Raw genomic sequence first — 23,014 nt, 5'->3', positions numbered from 1 at the left:
GTCTAGGCTGGGGACTGAGGCAGGAGAATCGCTTGAACTCGGGAGGTGGAGGTTGTAGTGAGCTGAGATTGTGCCACTGTACTCCAGCCTGGGTGACAGAGCGAGCCTCCATCTCCAAAAAAAAAAAAAAAAAGAGAAAATTTGACAACATGCATCAGGAGTCTTTTTTTGTTTCTCCTATTTCAGAGAATCTTACCTAAGGCAAATAATACGAAATACAGAAAAACTGTGAGCACAAAATTATGTTGGCACTATTTATATTATTGAAAAATTGGACATAACTTAAGTCAATGATTCCGTCACCTATTATACAGGCTATTAACCTTCTATGAACTTTTCATGACGTTCACACAAAAATGAAATCACCCGGCAACTCGGCTCTCAGAATGCATCCCTGTCATTAAGCAACACAGAACTGTACTATCAGTTTTCTTAATCTTTCCTCATTAGACATTTTTAGCTGATGAAATTACAGGTAACTTTTTTCTTTGACTTTTTTCCAATGTTTGTAAATATGCTATAATGATAATAAACTGTGTACTTTCGTCACCGAAAACGTTTACGCACAAACCTTCTGCAGAGAAAGCAGAATGTTTCCCCCACTGGGGGGCCCCAGACCCCAAGCTAAGCGGCTGCGATGGCCTCCCAGGTGAGGGAGTAACCACGGCGATCGCTTTGCCTTCTCCCCGTGAAAGTTCGCTCTTCCGTGTTTGATCTCTTTTGTTCCACAGCTGGCCATTGTCCCGCTCCCGATTTGGACTGTCTACTTGCCTTTTCCACGGAGACCTCGGCGCCCTCGGCCCAGCACCCTCTTGCCAGTGGTTTCTCATAGAGAGGAGCTTTCTCTTAATAGTTTCTATATGGTCTGAACAAAAGGATTTTTTTAAATTCCTCTTGGAATTTAAAAACAAAACAAAAACACAGAAAGTGATATTCCTAAAAAGTAAGTGCCTTCTCTGAATATACCCTTTTCCAAACTTCCCTACAAAGAACATATTTCAATTCAATTGGTGTATATTTATGAAGTATGTGCAGTGTGGCAGGAATTTACAGTGTGGAGGCCAGGGGTCAACAGATGGGTAAAATCCAGGCCTTCCAAGCCCAAGCCCGCGGTCGCCAGGCCATGTGGTAGGAGCACCTGAGTAAGCGGTGGACAAGGTAGAAATGGGATGTGTTGATTATTGTTAGACTTCTCACGATTCAGCATGCTGAGGCCTTGGGTGTAGTTAGCAAAATGGAGGGCAGCTCATGCAGAATCGATGAGCTCTCTCACAATGCAACAAGGCTCCAGTCGCCAGGATGCTGACCTCACAGTCTAGACTCAGGTCCCTGGATTCATCGACCCCTGTGGGGTCCTCTTGCATCCAGTGCCCCCCAGCCCACTGACTCCCTCTGACGCCCTGTTCTGTTGTCAGCATCTGTGCTGCTGAATGACAAGCTCAGCCTCTGGTGACCCCTCATTCACTGGTTCTCTTCATTGTCCAGAATCTCCCCAGACTCCCAACCAGTAGGTAGTGGAGCCGGGACATCCACTTGGGTTGGCCAATCTGCAATCCAGCACTCCATCACAAAATGCACTGCCCCATGGTGTGGCCTTAGGAAACTCAAGAGGTTCTGAAGAGGTGTGGATGGATTCCAGATACACCCACGGGACACCCCTGCAGCCTCCGCAGTGCATTGGCAGATGCTGTGGCGAGGCTTCTCTGGGTATTGTGAATATCCCTCGTGTGTGTCAGGGACTTAAGCGCTTCTATTTCTGCTGCCTGCCAGGCGGGTGTCTAACTCCAGCTCAGGTGGTGGGGGCTGCCCTTAAGAAAATGCCATGCCGTGGACATGACAGTGAAAGTGGCATTTCTGTAACTATGGGAAAGAGCGAGCAGGAGCATTTTTGGCTGAAAGGTGGAAAGGAAGATGCGCAGGAGGGGCTGCAGAGGAAGAGAAAAGGAAGGAAAATGACGGAAGCCAGTGTAATTCCCTCCTTTGCCGAGAAAACATATATTTAGGTCAGTGCAAAAGTAATTGTGGTTTTTGCCATTATTTACTTACAAACTGCTTTGAAAGGGCAAAAATGAATGCCTCGTGGTCTACCTGGAAGATACAAATGTAAGTAAGCAACTACAAAAGTAGGGTTCCTGGGCTGGGCACGGTACCTCATGCCTGTAATCTCAACACTTTGGGAGGCCTAGGTGGGAAGATTGCTTGAGCTCAGGAGTTCAAGACCAGCCTGGGCAACATGACAAACCCCATCTCTACTAAAAAATACAAAAATTAGCTGGGTGTGGTGCCTCACACCTGCAATCCCAGCTACTTGGAAGGCTGAGGCAGGAGAATTACTTGAACCCGGGAGGTGAGGTTGCAGTGAGCTGAGATTGCACCACTACACTCCAGCCTGGGTGACAGAGCAAGACTCTATCTTAAAATAGTAATAATAATAATAATAGGCTGGGCACAGTGGCTCACACCTGTAATCACAACACTTTGGGAGGGTGAGACGGGTGGATCACCTGAGGTCAGGAGTTTGAGACCAGCCTGTCCAACATGGTGAAACCCTGTCTCTACTAAAAACACAAAATTAGCTGGGCGTGATGGTGTGTGCCTGTAATCCCCGCTATTTAACAGACTGAGGCAAGAGAATTGCTGGAACCCAGGAGGTGGAGGTTGCAGTGAGCCGAGACTGCGCCATTGCACTCCAGCCCGGGCAACAAGAGCAAAATTCCATTTCAAAAAAATAAAAAATAATAATAATAGATGTCTTTCCCAGACATCTGGGACCATCACCATGTATCAAGGCCCCTACCCTTCAGGCTGAGCAAGGAGTTCTTTGAGGATGTTTAATCAATGTAGAAAGACCAAAGAGGCAGGCCGGGTGCAGTGGCTCACACCTGTAATCGCAGCACTTTGGGAGGCCAAGGCAGACGAATCACGAAGTCAGGAGATTGAGACCATCCTGGCTAACACAGTGAAACCCTGTCTCTACTAAAAATACAAAAAAAAAAAAAAAATTAGCCGGGCATTTCGGCGGGCACCTGTAGTCCCAGCTACTTGGGAGGCTGAGGAAGGAGAATGGCATGAACCCGGAAGGCGGAGCTTGCAGTGAGCCGATATCGCGCCACGGCACTCCAGCCTGGGCAACAGAGCAAGACTCCATCTCAAAAAAAAAAGAAAGAAAGACTAATGAGTCTGTTCTTGCAGAAACAGGATTCCTGGGAGCAAACAATTCCCTGGGACTATTCCTTAGCTGAGGTCCTTGGGAGGCTATGAGCTAGTGACTTATAGGCGGTCTTATATGAGGTCTTATAGGCAAAAGAATGAAAAACAGGAGAGTGAGACAAACTCCAGAAATTATTGTCGTTAATATTAGTACTGTTTATTACTCATGAGAGTAAAAGCATGAAAGTGTGAAGTAGGAAAGAGAAAGCAAAATACGATCATTTGCCCTGACAGACATAGCCACCAATCATCACACAATGCCCAGGAGAGTGGTCTGTGGGGCCCCTGCAGCAAGTGTCAGAGAGAGAGGGGGAATCATAAAGTGCCCCTCAAAGCAGGTTCTTAAAGGGAAGAGAACAAGAGTACCTGGCAAGAGCTACTGCTTTTATTTTTATTTCTTGCCTCCACCAGAGACCCACTAGATGAGCTATAAATCATGAGGCCAGCATGGTGGTGGGCACCTGTAGTCCCAGCTTCTCAGGAGGCTGAGGTGGGAGGATCTCTTGACCCCAGGAGTTTGAGGAGGTAGTGCACAATGATGGTGCCTGTGAAGCTATTGCACTTTAACCTGGGCATTATAGTGAGATCCCACCTCTAAAAAAAGATGAGCTGGCTGGGTGTGGTGGCTCACGCCTGTAATTCCAGCACTTTGGGAGGCCAAGGCAGGTGGATCACCTGAGGTCAGGAGTTCAAGACCAGCCTGACCAATATGAGGAAACCCCATCTCTACTAAAAATACAAAAATTAGCTGGACATGGTTGCATGTGCCTGTAATCCCGGCTACTTGGGAGGCCGAGACAGAAGAATCGCTTGAACCCAGGAGGCGGAGGTTGCAGTGAGCCAAGATCACGCCATTGCACTCCAGCCTGGGCAAGAAGAGAGAAACTCTGTTTCACAAAAAAAAAAAAAAAAAAAAAGGATGAGCTACATATCACCTCTCTAGGCTGACCATACACACACACACACACACACACACACACACACACCCCTTTCTGGAACAATTCTAACAAACTTGAGCAGAGGAACTGTGAACAAAATTTTATCTATACTTGCTTTCCGAAGACTGACAACACTCATGAGATGTCACAGTTAACGTAATAAGAGGAAAGAATGGAAAAGAGAAGTTCAGCATTCATTTGGTTTTAAAATAATGAAATATGATTAAAAGAAATTTCAAATTTACATTGTCCTTTCTTTCCCTACTTCCCCCACCATTTTTAAAACAAGGAAACAAAGCCTAGATTTGCAAGAATAAAAGGCTTGGGTTTATTTACCTGTTTGACTCTATACCAGTTATTGATTTATAGCCTTTCACCTCTGAATTCACCTTATTTGACTGCTCTGCGAAAATTAATCTGAACCTTTTCAAGAATTTGCCGTTGGCACTGAAGCTTTGCCAGTAGAGGGCGCTCGAGAAACACTGCAGGAGAAAGAGTTTTGCTTCCGGCTCGGTGGAGTCTCAGCGGAGTTCGCAGCAGCGCGTGGTTTCGCCGGCCCCCAGCACCCGGCCCCCAGCACCTTTGGCTCACAGGCTCTCCAGGGCCCACCTGCTGCCATGCCAGTGACTTCCCCTTCCAACCTCCTAAGGTGGTTTGTAGCCAAGGCGCGGTAGTGAGACATCTTCCCATAAACAGCTCTTCCCAGCACCCTACAGGACTGATTTCTAGCAAGTTTCGCCATTGTGGCACCACAGCAACTTGTCCGCCATTTAGTAGCCATGACTGAGCCATGGATCTCAGCCCACGGAGTGTGGAGTGGGTAACACATATGCTATTGCATAATCATGCCAATATCCTGCAATAGATAATAAATTTTTTTTATTTTTTTTATTTTATTTTATTTTTTTTTTTTGAGACGAAGTCTCGCTCTGTCGCCCAGGCTGGAGTGCAGTGGCGCGATCTCGGCTCACTGCAAGCTCCGCCTCCCGGGTTCACGCCATTCTCCTGCCTCAGCCTCCTGAGTAGCTGGGACTACAGGCACTCGCCACCGCGCCCGGCTAATTTTTTGTATTTTTAGTAGAGACGGGGTTTCACCGTGGTCTCGATCTCCTGACCTTGTGATCCGCCCGTCTCGGCCTCCCAAAGTGCTGGGATTACAGGCGTGAGCCACCGCGCCCGGCCAGATAATAATTCTTTACATTAAACTTTTCCTGTTCAAATTACTGTAAGGTTTCTCTCTCTGGATTGGTCCTAGATGGATACGGACATTTAAACAAAGCAGGCTCCTATTGTAGCTGCATCAGATTTGCAGGGGGGCGTGCAGTGAGGGAGCAGGGGGGGCTCTGGGGGATAGGGGTTGGGGGGTGGTGTAGGGTAGATCTTGTTCTCCGAAGACAAAAATGTTGTACATAGGAGTAATCTATTGTATTTGCTGGCCAAGCATGGTGGCTCACGCCTATGATCCCAGCACTTTGGGAGGCCAAAATGGGCAGATTGCTTGAGCCCAGGAGTTCAAGACCAGCCTGGGCAAACATGGAGAAACTCTGTCTCTACAAAAAATACAAAAATTAGCCAGATGTGGTAGTGCATGCCTGTTGTTCCAGCTAATTGGGAGGCTGAGGTGGGAGGATCACTTGAGCCCAGGAGGTTGAGGCTGCAGTGAGCCATGATCAGGCCAGGGCATCCAGCCTTGGCAACAGAACAAGACCAAGTCTCAAAAAAAAAAAAAAAGTATTTGTTGCAAATTATCAAAACTGCAACAATTAATGAGAGAGACAATTATCCATTGTTCTGTGCATTTTGTGAGTGAAACAAATACCCTCTATTCTAGACTGTTTTTTTTTTTTTTTTTTTTGAGAGAGAGTTTCACTCTTGTCACTCAGGCTGGAGTGCAATGGCGCAATCTCAGCTCACTGCAACCTCCGCCTCCCGGGTTCAAGCAATTCTTCTGCCTCAGCCTCCCAAGTAGCTGGGATTATAGGCGCTGGCCACCACGCTGGGCTCATTTTTGTATTTTTAGTAAAAATGGGATTTCACCATGTTGAGCAGTCTGGTGTCGAACTCCTGACCTCAAGTGATCCACCTACCTCGGCCCCCAAAGTGCTGGGATTACAGGTGTGAGCCACAGCGCCTGGCTCTGGACTGTGTTTTCATATAGGATGTTTGAAAGGTGAACCACATGGAAAATATAGTGTCTCCCTCCAGAGACAAGAGCAAATTTGTTGTCTTGGAAGAGAGAGCAAAGGGCGGGTGTGCTCACTGCCCATTTTAAATTATCAGATTCCCAATTCTCTACACACCTATAATGCAGCCCTCTGTGTGCACTGGAGTCATCTGACCCTCCACATTGCCCTGTGGGATTAGGACTTTGAGAACCCGTGCAAAAATGCTGGTAGCTGTGAGTGATAAACTGACCTTCAGCTCTGGCCCTGCCTTCTGATGTCTTCAACCAGCAACCATGAAACTAAGGCAGGCTGCCTTAGTAACTTGCAAGTAAGGGTAAAATCTCAGACCTTTCATGGATCTTGACAATGGGTTTCTTGTAGACAATCTATAGTCACAAGTTGCACTGTTTTTTGGAGTTTGTTTTTATTCAATCTGATAAACTCTGCCTCTTAATGACATAGGCCATGTACATTTAATGTAATTACTGACATGCCTGGGCTTAAATCTATCATCATTTCCTTCTGCCCCAAGAACTTCCTTTTTTTTTTTTTTTTTTTTTTTGAGACGGAGGCTCGCTCTGTCGCCCAGGCTGGAGTGCAGTGGCGCGATCTCGGCTCACTGCAAGCTCCGCCTCCCGGGTTCACGCCATTCTCCTGCCTCAGCCTCCCGAGTAGCTGGGACTACAGGCGCCCACAACCGCGCCCGGCTAATTTTTTGTATTTTTAATAGAGACGGGGTTTCACCGTGGTCTCGATCTCCTGACCTTGTGATCCGCCCGCCTCGGCCTCCCAAAGTGCTGGGATTACAGGCGTGAGCCACCGCGCCCGGCAAGAACTTCGTTTCTAAAGCTATTTTTATTTTTATTTATTTATTTTTATAGACATGGAGTCTTGCTGTGTTGTTCAGGCTGGACTTAAACTCCTGGGTTCAAGGGATCCTCCTGCCTCCACCTTCTGAGTTGCTGGGACTACGGGTACAGACCACTACACCTAAGAGCTTCCTTTAGCATTTCTTGGAGTGCAGGTCTATTAGTTATAAATCTTCTCTGCTTTCGTTGGTGTGGAAAAGTATTTATTTCACCATAATTTTTTATTTTTTAATTTTTATTTTTTGAGACAGAGTCTCACTGTCGCCCAGGCTGGAGTGCAGTGGTCGGATCTCAGCTCACTGCAAGCTCTGCCTCCTGGGTTTACGCCATTCTCCTGCCTCAGCCTCCCGAGTAGCTGGGACTACAGGCGCCCGCCACCTCGCCTGGCTAGTTTTTTGTATTTTTTAGTAGAGACAGGGTTTCACCATATTAGCCAGGATGGTCTCGATCTCCTGACCTCATGATCCACCTGTCTCGGCCTCCCAAAGTGCTGGGATTACAGGCTGGAGCCACCGCGCCCGGCTCACCATAATTTTTAAAAGATTTATGGGGGTAGGCTGGGCATGGTGGCTCATGCCTATAATTCAAGCACTATGGGAGGCCAAGGTAGGCGGATCACCTGAGGTCAAGAGTTCAAGACCAGTCTGGTCAACATGGCAAAACCCCAACTCAATACAAAAAACTAGCCGGGTGTGGTGGCACCTGTAATCCCAGCTACTGGGGAGACTGAGGTGGGAGAATCACTTGAACCCAGGGGGTGGAGGTTGCAGTGAGCCGAGATTGAGCCATTGTACTCCAGCCTGGGCTACAAAGCAAGACTCCATCTCAAAAAAAAAAAAAAAAATAGCCGGGTGTGGTGGCTCAAGCCTGTAATCCCAGCACTTTGGGAGGCCGAGACAGGCGGATCACGAGGTCAGGAGATCCGAGACCATCCTAGCTAACACGGTGAAACCCCGTCTCTACTAAAAAATACAAAAAACTAGCCGGGCGAAGTGGCGGGCGCCTGTAGTCCCAGCTACTCGGGAGGCTGAGGCAGGAGAATGGCGTAAACCCGGGAGGATGAGCTTGCAGTGAGCTGAGATCCCGCCACTGCACTCCAGCCTGGGCGACAGAGCGAGACTCTGTCTCAAATATATATATATATATATATATATATATATATATTTTTTTTTTTTTTTTTTTTTTTCAGGGGCACAGAATTCAGGTTGACAGTTCATTCAGTATTTTAAAGATGGCTCTATATTGTTTTTATAGTTTGCAGTGATTGTAATGGAAAGTTTGCTGTCATTCTTACCCTTTTTCATCCTTAGGTAATGTCTTTTTTTTTTTTTTTTCCTAGTTGGTTTTAAATATTTGTTATCAGTACCTTTTTTTTTTTTTTTTTTCCTGAGGCAGAGTCTCACTCTGTTGCCCAGGGTGGAATGCAGTGGCACAAGCTCAGTTTACTGCAGCCTCGACCTCCTGGGCTCAAGTGATCCTTCCACCTCAGCCTCCCAAGTAGCTGGGTAACAGGATCCACCACCGTGTTGGCCAGGCTGGTCTCAAACTCCTGGCCTCAAGTGATCTACCCGCCTTGGCCTCCCAAAGTGCTGGGATTACTGGTGTGAGCTGCACCTGGCCTAGCATATCTATACTATTTTCTCATATTTCTCTACTAATTTCATAATTGCTGTCATTTATGAGTCTGTTCCTAAGGATTGGTTTGTATTTTGGTTATGGGATCCATTTTCTGCCTTCCTGCATGCCTTTGTTTTTTTAATAGATGCCAAAAATTGTGAATTTTACATTCTTGAGTGCTGGATTTTGTTCTATTCCATTAAAAACTGTTGAACTTTGTTTTGACATGCAGTTACTTAAGACAGGTTTGACACTTGCTTTTGAGGCTTGCTTTTAAGCTTTGTGAGGGCAGGTCCGGAGCAGCCTTTAATGTGGGACAATTGTTTTTCCCGCTCTTAAGGTAACAGTTCCCAGTGCCCTGTGTACTGTGGTCTCTCCACGCCAGGTGACTGGAATGGGAAGTCTTCTCAGCCCTTTGGAAGATCCTGGAATTGTCTGGCCCACTGCTCTCTAGTGGCTCTTTCCCTGGCCTTGTGGGGTTTCCTCTCATACTCGAGCAGATCAGTGCTCACCTGAAGACTCAGATCCCTTTGCAAATTTCCAGACCCATCTTTCTGTGTGGTTTCCCCTCACTAGCATCCTGTGCACAAATTCTAACCACCTTGTCTCACACCATTAAAAAATAAGCCCTTGGCTGGGCGCGGTGACTCACGCCTGGAATACCAGCACTTTGGGAATCCACGGTGGGTGGATCTCTTGAGGTCAGGAGTTGGAGACCAGCCTGGCCAACATGGCGAAACCCTGTCTTCACTAAAAATACAAAAATAAGCTGAGTGTGGTAGCTCCCGCCTGTAATTCCAGCTACTTGGGAGGCTGAGGCAGGAGAATCGCTTAAACCCAGGAGGTGGAGGTTGCAGTGAGCCGAGATCATGCCACTGCGCTATACTCCACAGCCTGGGCAACAAGAGTGAGACTCCGACTCAAAAAAAAAGGCCCTTAGATTTCTGTCTTCAACTCAGCCAGCCCAGGGGATTTAATTTGGGGACCCCGTTTCTGTTCCGTGTCATAGAAACTGCCTCAGTGGTAAACTTAGGCATCCTAACACTTGGCTCATATGTTTCCCTTCTCTAGGGTGTCACAGTCCTGTGCTACCTAAAGCCCACCATCTAAGAACAGTTGATTCATATGTTTTGTCTAGTTTTCTATTGTTTGTGGCAGGAGGTCGACTTCCCTGGCAGTTCATCCTTCATAGACAGAGAATCCTGTATCATAGATTCGTAATGTATTGCCAGATTTCAGTGTCTCATTTTATTTGCAATCTTGCACTTTCTCATAGAAGTGAGATTGGATTTTTAAAGTTCTCTATCTTGGTGGGGTGTGGTGGCTCACACCTGTAATCCCAGCACTTTGGGAGGCCGAGCCAGGTGGATCACCTGAAGCCAGGTGTTTGAGACCAGCCTGGCCAACATGGCAGAACCCTGTCTCTACTAGAAATACAAAAATTAGCCAGGAGTGGTGGCACACACCTGTAATCCCAGCTGCTCGGGAGGCTGAGGCAGGAGAATCACTTGAACCCGGGAGGTGGAGGTTGCAGTGAGCCGAGATTGTGCCACTGCACTCCATCTTGGGAGACAGAGTGAGACTGTCTGAAAAAAATAAAATAAAAGTAAAGTTCTCTGTTTGTCTGTCTTTACTGGACATGAGGTTTACATAGACTTCTGTAATCATTACTTCAATCTTATCTTTATCTAGGGTTACATTTTCTTTGTCTTTACTATTGCTGTATATTTCTTGTTTTATCTTTTTTCCTTCCTTGGTTATGTTTGCCAAAGGTGTATCAGCTGCAGTGATTTTTCCAAAGCAGCAGCTCTTGGTTTTATTTATTGATTTCTTTATATTTAGTTTGTTAATCCATCAAGTTTAGGGTTTTTTTTTTTTTTTAAATAAATCCTTTCCTCCTGATTTCATTAAGTGTATTTAGTCATTCTTTCTCTAGATTCTTATCTTGAATTCTGATTTTGTTTATTTTCTATTCTATATAAATGTTAAAATTGGCCGGGTGCGGTAGCTCACACCTGTAATCCCAGCACTTTGGGAGGCGGGCGGATCATGAGGTCAAGAGTTCAAGGCCAGCTTGGCCACCATGGTGAAACCCTGTCTCTACTAAAAAAAAGCCAAAAAAGTAGCCGGGCGTGGTGGTGCACACCTGTAATTCCAGCCACTGGGGAGGCTGAGGCAGGGGAATTGCTTGAACCCAGGAGGCGGATGTTGCAGTGAGCTCACGTCACACGATTGCACTCCAGCCTCGGTGACAGAGTAAGACTGTCTTGAGAAAAAAAAAAAAAAGTTAAAATCATTTATGGTTATGATTTTTTTTTTCTACCTGTGGCTTTGGCTGTCACTACTGTGAATGAGAACACACACCCCCTATCAGTTGTGGAAGACAGAAGCAGAATGATGGCTCTATTGGTTATGGAATTATAATTGTACAATGTTTTGTGCTTCAGGTATCACTTCTTTCTTCAAGTAGAACCTCACCTCGGTTATATCAACCATGACCTTGAGGAATCAACCAAAGAGTCATTCTATGTTTGATATCCCATCTCAGGAGCTTCCCAACCCAACCTGTAAGAGAAAAAGAAAAAAAAAGCACACCCACTTCCCATTTCAGGATTGTATGTGGGTGTTTTTATGATTTGTTTATCTCATAACAGGTTGTTGATTTAAAGAGGAAGGATTCCACAATTTGGAGGTCCCATGGAGACTCAGCTGTGACTCTGCCATTGCCAGGACTCTGCATCTGGGCATCTGGTGGTGGGTGGAGGGGGCTGGTCTCTCTTCTGCTTGCATTTTCTGGCCTCAGCAGAGAGGGGAGCCACACGCTAAGTGTAAGCTCTAATTTCATTGACATGGCTAATTTTCTCAGGAAGATTATATTTTACCCACTGAAACTCCCCTTTTCTAAGTAGACCTATCTTTCTAACGATTCCTGGTGGAAGTACCCTCTTCGTCTAACCTTATCTTTATCTTGTCCTTTCTTATATTGTGTAATGACATTGAAAAAAGCAACAAATGGTCAATCCACACAGTCCCAATGCATCCATGACAAAAGGACTGACAAGTGTAAGGTCTTGTCACGCCAGTCTCCCTCGGTAGATGAAGTTTGCCTTGGGAAACCATCTAAAAACCGTATGAAGTCTATTATTCCCCTGAGCTCTCCCTAAGAATTGATTTGGGAAAAAAAGTCTCCAAAAACTCTGATCACCAGGGGCTGCAGTTATTAGTTCTTTGGTCAAAGGCAGCTAACCTCTGGTTGCGGGCTGAGGTCAGAAGTACACAAGCAGCAGGTTTGGTCCTTACCAATTCTCAAGGGGTCATCTCAGTCCAAGCAAGCCCATGCCATGCCTCCTGGATACTCATTTCTTTCTTTTTTTTTTTTTGGAGACAGAGTCTCACTCTGTTGCTTAGGCTGGAGTGCACTGGTGCAATCTCGGCTCACTGAAACCTCAACTTCCTGGGTTCAAGTGATTCTCCTCCCTCAGCCTCCTGAGTAGCTGGGATTACAGGTGTGCACCATCACACCCAGCTAATTTTTGTATTTTTTGGTAGAGATGGGGTTTCACTCTGTTGGCCAGGCTGGTCTTGAACTCCCAACCTCAGGTGATCCACCTGCCTTTGCCTCCCAAAGTGCTGGGATTACAGGCATGAGCCACCACGCCTGGCCTGGATACTCACTTTTTAAGCATATTATTTGTTTTTTGTGTGTTTGTTTGTTTAAAACAGAGTCTTGCTCTGTTGCCCAGACTGGAATGCAGTGGCACAATCATGGCTCACTGTAGCCTCGACCTTCAGGGCTTAAGCAATCCTCCCACTTCAGCCTCTCAAGCAACTGGGACTACGGGCACACGCCACCACACCTGGCTTATTTGTAAATTTTTTATAGCGACAGGGGTTTCCTGTTTCCCAGGCTAGCCTAAACTCTTGGTCTCAAGCCATCCTCCCACTTCGGCCTCCCAAAATACTGGGATTACAGGCATGAGCCACTGTGCCTGACCTTTAAACATATTCTTGTTATAAGCCAAATTCCTATGCATATCTTACAAAGTGACACAATTTACCAAATGACCACTTTGAGGAACTTTAAATGTGACCAAAATTATCCATTTTAGGAACATCTTAAAGCAAAAGAGTGAAAAAAGGGGGAAGCAGCAAATGTTTAATATTTAATTGTCAGCCTTTTATGACCGTTATGAAGAACCTGAGAATCTAGAATAGTGCTTGGAAGCAATGGTCCCAATCTCCCTGACGTACATCACCTAGTACATATATCTAGAGGCTAACCCTACCTTAAAGAGTCCATTGGAAGGACCTGGGAAATAATCTATGTATTCCTGAGGACCGGCAAACAGAACAGGGACTTTTAAGAAGCACAAAATGTAGTGCAATCCTTACTGAAGGCAATACCTACTTTATTTTGAGTAGAGATTCTTTTTTTTTTTTTTTTTTTTTTGAGACTGAGTCTGGCTCTGTCGCCCAGGCTGGAGTGCAGTGGCCGGATCTCAGCTCACTGCAAGCTCCGCCTCCCGGGTTTACGCCATTCTCCTGCCTCAGCCTCCCGAGTAGCTGGGACCACAGGCGCCCACCACTTCGCCCGGCTAGTTTTTTGTATTTTTTAGTAGAGACGGGGTTTCACCCTGTTAGCCAGGATGGTCTCGATCTCCTGACCTCGTGATCCGCCCGTCTCGGCCTCCCAAAGTGCTGGGATTACAGGCTTGAGCCACCGCGCCCGGCCTTGAGTAGAGATTCTTTGGCCATTAATCCAGTTTTTGTTTTTGTTTTAAAAGCAAATTCATTAAAAATTTTAGAAATCGCTGGGCACGGTGGCTCACACCTGTAATCCCAGCACTTTGGGAAGCCAAGGTGGGTGGATCACTTGAGGTCAGAAGTTCAAGACCAGCCTGGCCAACATGGTGAAACCTCAACTCTACTAAAAATACAAAAATTATTCAGGGTGTTGGGCACCTATAACCCAGCTACTCAGGAGGCTGAGGTGGAAGAATTTCTTGAACTCGGGAGGTGGAAGTTGCAGTGAGCTGAGATTGCGCCATTGCACTCCAGCCTGGGCAACAGAGGGAGACTTACGTCTCAAAAAAAAAAAAAAGATTTTAGAAATCACCTTCAGACAACAGTCTGGGATAGATCAATAGGCAGATGCTTTTGCTATATTATCCTCATTGCTTATGAACAGCTTTAAGCCAAAATTCAGGGGTTTGGGACTTAAAGGCTAGAATAAGAAATAACTCCACTAGCAGACCGATAGCATGTGTCCAAACCTTCTGAGAAAGTCTTAGAACAAAAGCATAATAAGATCCTAAATAAGTTAATGGTTTTTCACATTAAACAACTGGATGACCTCATAACCTCCACAATGCCCCCCAACAAAATGCCCAATGATAAGAATACTTGCTGCTACTCTGAACAAAAGAGATGCTGGAAAACCAACTGTCTCACTTTGGGCAAAAAGGAATCTGACAGATAATGAGACAGTTCCAAGGGAGAGGCACCCACTTCTGAGTCTTCCCTTAAAACTTGCAAGAAGCATTATCATTAACTCTTCTGGCCCACACTCAGGGTTAGGAGTGCAACATTTTCAACAACCACCCTGTCACTAAGTTCATTCCTCGTCCTTGGAGTCAGCAAAAACCAAGAGGTGGGTGTCTCCATCTGCCTGGCCACTCCCTGTATCCTGGCCACTGTTATTCTTGGTCTTTTTACTAAAAACACCCTTCCCTTGAGACATCACACCAGCAAAAACTTAATGAGGAGTCTTTATTATGAAAATGGAATCACCAGATTAAATTTTCCTAGAAGGGAGCTCTTCCTTGAAATTCATGACGGTGTCTCTATTCATAATCAAATCATAGCTAATTTGGATACAAATACATAAACCAGACACAATTTGAAGATCTTTGTGTGGTACCAAGTCGTAATGAGCCAAAAACGTATCACCATTTTAGGATTACTGGGGCTGAGCACGTCAAGGTTCAGACTTACCAGGTCCCAACCTTCGCCCAGCCTTGTACAATTCCCGTGAAGCCAGAAGAAAACAATTAAGGCCCATAGCAGAAGGACTAATGGGCAAAAGACTCATTATTCCTTGCACAAAACCTTCTCAAGCTCCTCTCCTGAGTATTAGGTAACTCAACGCATAAGTGTACAAGATTTATTCATGATCTTAGGGATATCATTAATTTAATTATACCCCACATTCCAGCAGTGCCAAGTCCAAATACTGGACTTTGTTCTTTCCCCAAACCCACCCAAGGCCATCTATTTTACAGTTGTGCATGTATGTTCTGCCTTCTTTAGAACCTGCTCTTCTTTTTTTTTTTTTTTTTTTTTTTTGAGACAGAGTCTCGCACTGTCGCCCAGGCTGGAGTGCAGTGGTGCGATCCTGGCTCACTGCAACCTCTGCCTCCCGGATTCAAGAGATTCTCCTGCCTCAGCCTCCAGAATAGCTGGGACTACAGGTGCGCACCACCACACCCAGCTAATTTTTTTTTTTTTTTTTGTATTTTTAATAGAGACAGGGTTTCACAATGTTGGCCAGGATGGTCTTGATCTCTTAACCTCGTGATCCACCCACCTCGGCCTCCCAAAGTGCTGGGATTACAGGCATGAGCCACCAGCGCCCAGTGAACCTGTTCTCTTAACTCAATGCCTGTTCCCCTGTCCTTAGGAGAACCCACCGTACACATGGACTGTTATGCCTCAGAGACTCACTGTGGTTCCTTACTTTTTATAAGTTCTTAGGCCACGTGTGATGGCTCACGCCTGTAATCCCAGCATTTTGAGGGCTGAGGTGTACAAATCTCTTGAGGCCAGGAGTTTGAGACCAGCCTGGGCAACATGGTAAAACCTCGTTTCTACAAAAAATACAAAAAATTAGCTGGGCATGGTGACACACACCTATAGTCCCAGCTACTCGGTGGCTGAGATGGGAGGATTGCTTGAAACTGGGAAGTCAAGGCTGCAGTGAGCCGAGATCGCACCCCTGTCCTCCAGCCTGGATAACAGAGTGAAACCCTGTCTCAATAAATAAATATAAATAAATAAAGCGAAATAAGCTCTTAATCAGGATCTCAAGGACCTTAAAGTTCCTCTATAGGATGAGCTTTTCCTAATCTCTAAAGATTAGAAAAGCACTAAAAATGAATTCTTTCCACCTTCTATTTTTGCACAAAAGGGCACAGGTGTTCAAAAAAATTGAAGTTTTTTCAGAAAAAAGGTTCATTATCTAGAGCATGATTTGTCTCAGGCAAGTCACTTCCCTCTGATTCACTGAACTTCCACTCAGAACTGCCCTAAACTCACCACCGAAAACTAATTGCTAGGTCTCATGAGGGGTTGTGGACTGGGAGCTCCCAACTTCTCTGCAATTACTTCTTCTTTAGGACCTGACTAAATTCTTGGTTTCAGACTCGCCTCTCCTGGGAACACAGCATGAAAAGGCATTTTACACGCTAGAGCTAGCTCTTCAACAACCCCCATCCTTGACTGCTGTAACTTACCATAAACCTTTCTCCAGGTTCATAGATGATCTGCTCAGGTCCTTGAGGTTTTAACTCAAGGACATGAAAACCACCCATGGATTCCAGCCTGGCCAACATGGTGAAACCCCGTCTCTACTAAAATTACAATTAGCCGGGCGTGGTGGCACACACCTGTAGTCCCAGCTACTCGGGAGACTGAAGCATGAGACTCACTTGAATCCGGGAGGCAGAGGCTGCAGTGAGCTGAGATCGCGCCACTGCACTCCAGCCAGCCTGGGTGACAGAGCGAGAATCTGTCTCAAAAAAAGCCCCAGAAACCAACAAAACCAAACCAAAACCAAAACCACCCATGGTTTACTGTAATGTCCTTGCTCCCTACTCCAGTGGCAAAGGCCTATCCACTTTGTCTCAAGGCAATGGCAGTCATTGTCAACTCGGGGAGCCTTCTGCTTACTTAGTTTTTGGATCTCATGAACCCAATGGTCTCCCAAGCTGTATAATCACTGCTACTTAATGAGATGGACAACATTTCTAGCTGAGCCATCTTGCATCCTATGAAATACTGTTATAATATACTTACCTGACCAAGGAAGATTCCATGATCATGAAGGTGGTTTTCCCAGGATGAGGCTTATCGATTGCACTCCAGATGTGCTGACCCTTGAGATTTCCCCAAATACAGGAAACTTGACTGCATTGAAAGGAAAGAAAGAAAGAAAGAAAGAAAGAAAGAAAGAAAGAAAGAAAGAAAGAAAGAAAGAAAGAAAGAAAGAAAGAAAGAAAGAAAGAAAGAAAGAAAGAAAGAGAGAAAAGAAAGAAAGAAAGAGAAAGAAAGGAAGGAAGGAAGGGAAAGAAGAAGAAGAGGAAGAAGAAGGAAAGAAAAGAAGGAGAAGAAGAAAGAAGAAGAAAAAATAATGCAATAATGCCCGGATACGGTGGCTCATACCTGTAATCCCAGCACTTTGAGAGGTGCTAGGATTGGATGGATCACTTGAGGTCAGGAGCTCGAGACCAGCCTGGCCAACAGGGCAAAACCTTGTCTCTACTGAAAATACAAAAATTAGCCAGGCTTGGTGGTGGGCATCTATAGTCCCAGCTCAGTCCTGGGCTGAGGCAGGAGAATCACTTGAATCTGGGAGTCGGAAGTTGCAGTGAGCCGAGATTGCGCCACTGCACTCCAGCCTGGGTGACAGAAAAAAGAAATATTGTTCTTTTCTCCTACACATATGTCTGCAATCACTGTAGTTATTTGAACTCTGCCATGCTCCTTCCATCTCAAAAGAGAAAATGCCAAACTGGCATTTGTCCAAGCCCCATGCCGATATAATGGAAACACCTTTGGAGAGTCCATCATTGACCCTGATTGTTGATGCGTCAGATCTGCAGACAGAGGCAGGGAATGATCAGTCTGACTTTGCCGTAACAGATCTCAAATCACCCCTAGAATATGGATCCTTATGGCCCAGATGGCAGAAGCGATTGCTGTCACTGGAGCCTGCCAGTCAGCTGGAGAGAAGAGAGTCCGCATGCTCAGACAGATTAGTCTTGGGGTTGTTTGTAAAGTCCGGGTGCTCTGGAGACAATGAGGCTGTCTAACTTCAGTGGGGATTCCTATCAAGGTGGAACTTCAAAATACCTTACTGCTACCCAAGGAATAGGTAGTATCTAGGTCTAGAATGATCTAGATGCTAGGAGACATGCCCTAAACAGGGTGCCCTTACAAAAATACTGGCCCAATGAGATAAGAAAAAAAATCCATGACGTTGGAGGGGTTTAAGGCAGCCATTACAGGAGGCTAACATTGGGCCCCCATATCACAGAAAAAGTACTGAGGCATATTTGGAGGTAAATACATGAAGATACTCTCTGGTGTTCCCAGGATGGTTTCTTGGAAGCACCAGAGTTTCTCCAGTGGTGAGGGCCTTGCTAAGGTCCCAAGTGGGACCACCCGCCACCACAGGGACACACTGGCTGCCATTGCAAACAACACTGTCCCTAGCAGGCACGCCTCACTGGCTGTCAGTATATATTCTTGGCAAAAGCAAGCCGTTAAGGTGGGCATGGGCAGGAACCAAACTTCAAGGCCCATTTGAACCCCTCTAAATGGGCTTCCAATAATTACACCTGTGGTGGGACATAAATGTGGTTGCTCTTTGTTTTTTTCGGGGTACCTCAAAGCTTCTCCCCTATCAAAGAGCTAAGCCTCTTGAAATATACAGTAAAGAGAATGTGCTATAAAATTCCATTTACATGAAGTCAGAACAGGCAAAACCGCATGTCTGGAAGAAGGAAAAAACAGAACAGTTACTGGGGGAGGGGATGGGAACAGGGATTACCTGGGAAGTGGCTTGAAGGATTTCTGGGGTGTTAAATTCTATATTGTAATCGAGATTGAGGCTACATTTGTTTATACAACTGTCGAAATGTTTTTTCTTTCTTCTTTTTTTTCTTTTCTTTTCTTTTTTTTTTTTGAGGCAGGGTCTCGCTCTGTAGCTCAGGCTGGAGTGCAGTGGCACGATCACAGCTCACTGCAACCTCCACCTTTTCAGTTCAAGCGAACCTCCCACCTCAGCCTCCCACAGGCATGCCACTATACATGGCTAATTTTTCTATTTTTTGTAGAGGCAGAGTTTTGCCATGTTGCCCAGGCTGGTCTTGAACTCCTGACCTCAAGTGATCCACCTGCCTTGGCCTCCCAAAGTGTTGGAATTACAGGTGTGAGCCACCGCACCCAGTCAATAATTTTTTTTTTTTTTTTTTTTTGAGACAGGGCCTCACTCTGTCACCCAGGCTACAGTGCAGTGGTGCCATCTTGGCTCACTGTTACCTCCACCTCCTGGGCTGAAGCCATCCTCCCACCTCAGCCTCCTGAGTAGCTGGGACTACAGGCATGCACCACCATGCCCGGCTAATTTTTGTATTTTTTTTTTTGTAGAGACAGAGTTTCATCATGTTGCCCAAGCTGGTCTCCAACTCCTGGACTCAAGGGACCTCCCTACATCGGAATCTCAAAGTGCTGGGATTACAGGTATGAGCCACTGCACCCAGCCATCAACTGTCAAAACTTATGGTACAGTCAAGATACATGCATTTCATCATTGTAAATTTTACCTTTCAAAAAAAGAACCATAAACAAATGCTGAATTTTATTTAATGATATGCATGCTGAAGTTCTTTAGTGAGGAAGTATGCTGATGTCTGCAGTGACTTCTTACTACTCCTTGGTAAATACTTGCAAGTAAAGCTGTAAGGATACTTACATCTTAGCAAGTGTTCTCTGCGAGACCTGGTGTCTGCCGACACTCCAACCTCAAGCTGTCTCCTCCACACCAGTTCTGTGAATCAGCCAAGCTTCCTCCAGGCTTAGGGCCTTGGCACCAAGGGTTCTGTGGCCCTGGAGTGCCACTTGTCCTCATCTCCTTCACCAAGTTCATTTCTACACATCTTTCCAATTTGATAGGTTAGAACTCTCTTGTACTCCCAGCCTACATTGAGGCTTGTTACTTGTACTGCACTTTCTTCCCTCCTTATTGCAGTTCATAGTGACTCATTCATCAAGTATTCACACACATACAGACCTTCTTCATTAGGCTGTTAAGGGGATCAAGACTGCTTTATTCACAGTTGTATTTCCTGTACTTGGCTTGCTGACTGGCCCATCAATAGGCAGGCATTCAAAAGAAACTTTGTTATGTAAATGACTAAAAGGCAATTTGAATATGATTTTACTTCTTTTTTTTTTTTTTTTGAGACGGAGTCTCGCTCTGTCGCCCAGGCTGGAGTGCAGTGGCACGATCTCGGCTCACTGCAAGCTCTGCCTCCCGGGTTCACGCCATTCTCCTGCCTCAGCCTCCCGAGTAGCTGGGAGTACAGGCGCCCGCCACCTCGCCCAGCTAGTTTTTTGTATTTTTTAGTAGAGACGGGGTTTCACCGTGTTAGCCAGAATGGTCTCGATCTCCTGACCTCGTGATCTGCCCGGCTCGGCCTCCCAAAGTGCTGGGATTACAGAGTCGAGCCACGGCGCCCAACCACGATCTTACTTCTTATGTGAAAGACAGGCAGCATTAAAGAATTGGCAATACTCCCAAGGTGCGGTAGCTCACACCTGTAATCCCAGTACTTTGGGAGGCTGAGGTGGGAGGATGGCTTTACACAAGGAGTTCCAGACTAGACTGGGCAATATAGCAAGACCCCTGCCTCTTCGAAAAATTAAAAGGTTAGGCGGGTGTGGTGGCACATACCTGTAGTCCTAGCTCCTGGGGAGGCTGACACAGAAGGATTGCTTGAACTCAGGAGTTGGAGGCAGTAGTGAGCCACAATCATACTGCTGCATTCCAGCCTAGGTGACAGAGTGAGGCTCTGTCTCTATGAAAGAAAATGAAAATTTTTAAGGCCAGGCATGGTGGCTGTAATCCCAGCACTTTGGGAGGCTGAGGCAAGTGGATCCCTTGAACCTAGGAGTTTGAGATCAGCCTGGGCAACATGGTGAAATCCCCATCTCTACAAAAAATACAAAAATTAGACAGGCTGAGATGAGAGGATCTCTTGAGCTGGGGCAGTTGAGGTGCACTCCAGCTTGGGCGACAGAGCGAGACCCTGTCTCAAAAGAAAAAAAGAATTGGCAATATTCAGTGTTAGATGAGGCATGGAGAAACAGGCACTTGCCCTCACTGCTAGAGGAAGTATAAATTGGTATGGTTTGAAGTACGTGTTTATTTTGTATTTTTTGAGACAGAATCTCGCTCTGTCACCCAGGCTGGAGTGCAGTGTCATGATCTTGACTCACTGCAACTCTGCCTCCTGGGTTCAAGCTATTCTCCTGCTTCAGCCCCCCGGAGCAGCTGGTATTACAGGCATGTGCCACCATGCTTGGCTAATGTTTGTGTTTTTAGTAAAGACAGAGTTTCACCATGTTGGCCAGGCTGGTCTTGAACTCCTGACCTCAAGTAATCCACCCACTTCAACCTCCCAAAGTGTTGGGATTACAGGCATGAGCCACTGTGCCCAGCCTTGAAGTACTTGTTTAAATGATCAGTGTTTATACCTGTTGATCCAGCAAGTTCACACTTGGACATTTCTTCTACAAGGAGCACAACTATGTGTCTGTATATCAGTGTTTCTGTAAGTTGCTGGAAGTATTGAAAAACTGGCAACAACTTAAATACCTTTCAAGAGGAGGCTGATAAACTATGGGCACACCTATAAAATGGAAATTCTGTACTATGCAACCATTATAAAGAATAAATTTTACGGTGCAGTGGCTCAGGTCTGCAATCCCAGCACTTTGGGAGGCCAGGGTGGGTGGATCACTTGAGTCCAGTAGTTTGAGATCAGCCTGGGCAACATGGTGAAACCTGTCTCCACAAAAAAATACAAAAATTAGCCGGGCTTCGTGGCCCATGCCTGTAGTCCCAGTTAGTTGAGGGGAGGGGGCCGGGTGGTGAGACAGGAGGACAGCTTGAGCCCAGGAGGCAGAGTCTGCAAAGAGCCAAGATCGTAACCACTGTACTGCAGCCTGGGTGACAAAGTGAGACCCTGTCTCAAAATAATAAGAATAAAATAAGATTAATTCCACTCTACTGATAGGGAATGATGACTAGTAGGAGCTAGGCCGTTGCAGAAACGGGTGAAGTATAATTCCATTTTTATTTTTACAAAATCGTACGTAATCCTACACAATTTAAATGTATAGTGGTTTTTGTTTGTTTGTTTTTAAGGAATGGGGGTAGGGAGCAAACCAAACTGTTGATCAGGATTATCTCCTACAGTAGAAATGGAAAGCAAGGATTTCGACTTTTCTTTTATCGATTTCTCCCAACTCCTTAAAACAAGCCAGTCTTATTTAAAAATAGTGTCAAATATAGTAAACTCTGGATTCTTTGCAAAACAAACCTCCAAGATAAGGTTTGATGTTGCTTCTGCTAAAATAAAGCTACGACACTTCCGTGCACGAAAAAACAGCCTCTTGAGGACCTGCCACCCACAGACCACCCAAGTGCCCCCACATCATTCTTGAAATCCTACCTGTGAAGCCCAGGAGGAAGTATAGCTAATGCCAGTGGGTCTAGGAGCTCTGGGGTGAAGACGCCTCCGGAAGGAAAACGGCAACAGAATTTATTCTACTTTTCCAAGTAAACAATCCTTCCACAGAGGCACTTCGGACAAGATGCGACGGGTACTTTTCACGTTTTCGATCTATCGGCCAAGATCCTATCACCTCAAAACAAGGAGACGAGGAAACCCTGGGATCTTGATCCCATTTCGATTGAGAAAACAACACGCTCCTTGCGAAGCGAAACGGGGCTGGCCGCGGGCAGCGTAGAACCACGCGAAGGCGTCGGGGCGGGCGGGCGCGGGGACCAGAGCGACCTGGTGCAGCGAAGGGGCCGAGCGGGCGGCGGGGCGCGCGGGGAGACAAGGCTGAGTGCACGCCGCCCGCGCCCTCGAAGGCGCGAGTCCGGCTCCTTCCTCCGTTCTTGGAGCCCCGCCGCGCCCTAGCGAAGGCTACAGGGTCAGGTTCCCCGCACCGAGAAGCCCAGAAGCCCGGTTGTGGGCGCTCTGAAGATCCGGGACCCCGGCCTCCCTCCCCCGCCAGCTTTAGGGACTCTGGCGGCGTCTCTTAGCTGGGTGGACGTTCCTCCTTTCCCTCTCTCCTCCAAGCCACTACCAGGCCGGGGGTGAGGCTGCACCTAAGTCTTCAGCCCCCAGGGCCGCGCCTGGGG

The 23,014-nt window shown here is 46.3% G+C and overlaps 1 long non-coding RNA gene across 1 annotated transcript; it reads right to left on the bottom strand.

The window, feature by feature from the left end:
• Window positions 1-4,165: 4,165 nt before the first annotated feature.
• Window positions 4,166-22,947, bottom strand: LOC123575216 (uncharacterized). The gene is made up of 4 exons (XR_006700409.2): window positions 22,317-22,947; window positions 20,534-20,657; window positions 16,873-16,983; window positions 4,166-5,004 (listed from the first exon to the last, which is right to left on the bottom strand). It is a non-coding gene; the product is annotated as an uncharacterized lncRNA (long non-coding RNA).
• Between the last annotated feature and the right edge of the window lie 67 nt (window positions 22,948-23,014).

The sequence above is a fragment of the Macaca fascicularis genome, chromosome 8 (genome assembly GCF_037993035.2).
Source record: "Macaca fascicularis isolate 582-1 chromosome 8, T2T-MFA8v1.1".
Classification (NCBI taxonomy): domain Eukaryota; kingdom Metazoa; phylum Chordata; class Mammalia; order Primates; family Cercopithecidae; genus Macaca; species Macaca fascicularis.
The sequence above is the reverse complement of the archived record's forward strand: the minus strand, read 5'-3'. Positions and strand labels throughout refer to the sequence as shown.